Source organism: Parus major, chromosome 9 (genome assembly GCF_001522545.3).
Source record: "Parus major isolate Abel chromosome 9, Parus_major1.1, whole genome shotgun sequence".
Classification (NCBI taxonomy): Eukaryota; Metazoa; Chordata; class Aves; order Passeriformes; family Paridae; genus Parus; species Parus major.
The window spans coordinates 24,024,821-24,026,577 of NC_031778.1; positions in this window are offsets into that span (position 1 = coordinate 24,024,821).

Below are 1,757 nucleotides of genomic sequence, written 5' to 3' on the forward strand. Positions count from 1 at the left end.
TGCAGGGCTGGGTGCCCGTGGCTGGCATGTGGTGCCAGGAGCCATCAGGGAGCTCCACAGGGATGTGACATCTCCCCCCGTGCCCCTGGCAGAGCAAACCTGAACAATCTGCTGTGCTCCCCTGCTCACAGCCACAGCTCTGCCCTCACTGCCCCTGCTGAGGTGCCATCCTTCAGAGCACTGCTGGGATGGGGCTGGAGCCAAAGCAAACCCTCAGCTGAAACTCCTTCCCATAACTATTCAAATAAAACATTTCCATAACCACAACCGACAGCTGCCAGCAGTTTGGCAAGTGACAAAGAAAGGCTTTCTCAAATAAATTTCATGAGAAGGAAGGTGAAAATGAGGATGAGAGGTTTTGTTTGGGGCTATGTGAAGCCAGCTTTTGTTAGCTGATGTTTGTCCTTGTGGGAATCATAGATCAGATGGGAACCATCGGGATGTTGGGATTGTGCTGTGCAGGGTGTGATGATCCTGGTGACTCCATGATCCTGGTTTGTCCCTCCCAACTCAGGATGTTCTGTGACCCAGTAAAACCTGACACACACCAAACCTGAGGCATCAAAAGCCTTTTACACGAAGCCCACGACAAAATTTCAGTCTAGATAAGGCACATTTAAAATAAATCAGGTTTAGTGCGGGGTTTTTTTCTGTTATTATTGTAACCACACAATTCCCGTGCCCTGCCATCCCACCGGGATGTCAGCAGTGCACGTGGCACTGAGCTACCCAGCCAGCCTCCTGAAGGAGATCATTAAAATCCACTGCCAATTAAAGCTCGGGCAGTGTGGAGGTGCCTGCCCAGCCCAGGGAGCTCCGGACCTCCCAACCCATCCATTGCATCACTCCTGTCCCCAGGCAGCATCTGAGTTTTCCCACATGGGCCAATAAACTGAATAAACTGAATAATGAGCCGGTGTTTCCCGAGGAGAGGAGCTCCCCAGCAAAGTGCTGATTCTGGGAATCCTGGAGGGAGGGAGGGAGGGCTCTGACAAGAGGGGAAGAGCAAAGGCTCCTTCCCAGCCCTGCTAGGAGGGTGCCAGGCACACACATCTGTGCTCCTGGGCCTTCTCCAGCTGCGTTTTGGAGAATGCTAGACAGGAAATTGGTGCCACAGGGTAAATATTCATTCTTCCCGACTTCCCTCCCAAAGCAAGCCCAGATTTGCCCTGGCTAGACCGGCTTCCTGCGGAGCACCGCGGCCTCCCCCGAGCATCCCCGGCAGAAATGACGAAAATGTGTGTGAGGTGGAAAAACAAACAAACAAGGGCCTGCCAGATGTTTGCACCGCCAGCCCAGGAACACAGAGCTCACAGGAGCAGCTGATGCTCACGTTGCACTTCCAGTCCAGGCTTGGAGACACTGCCAGGTCCAACCTTGGACCAAGCGCCCCCATTCCCACTAAACCGTACCTCCCAGTGCCACATCCCGACCCTTGCAGGGATGGAGGATGCTCCAGGAGCAGGAGAGGCCTCTTTGGTGCTGCATCCCTGAGCTCCAGGGAGATGAGCCCTGCCTTTTCCCTGCTCGCATGGGAAAGGATGATGAGGATTTTGGGGGCATCCCGGTGTCCCACATCTCCTCGGTGCCTCACCACATCCCCTGCCCTTGGCTGGGACACTCAGAGGAGCTCAGGCTGAGCTTTGTTCCCCGGGGCTGTGGAGTGATGGGGAGCTCAGCCTGGGACCCCGCTGGCACCCGATTCCCGTTTTCCCAAGGTTTGGGTGCAGCTGGGGTGTCCCTGTGGCCAGCCCGAG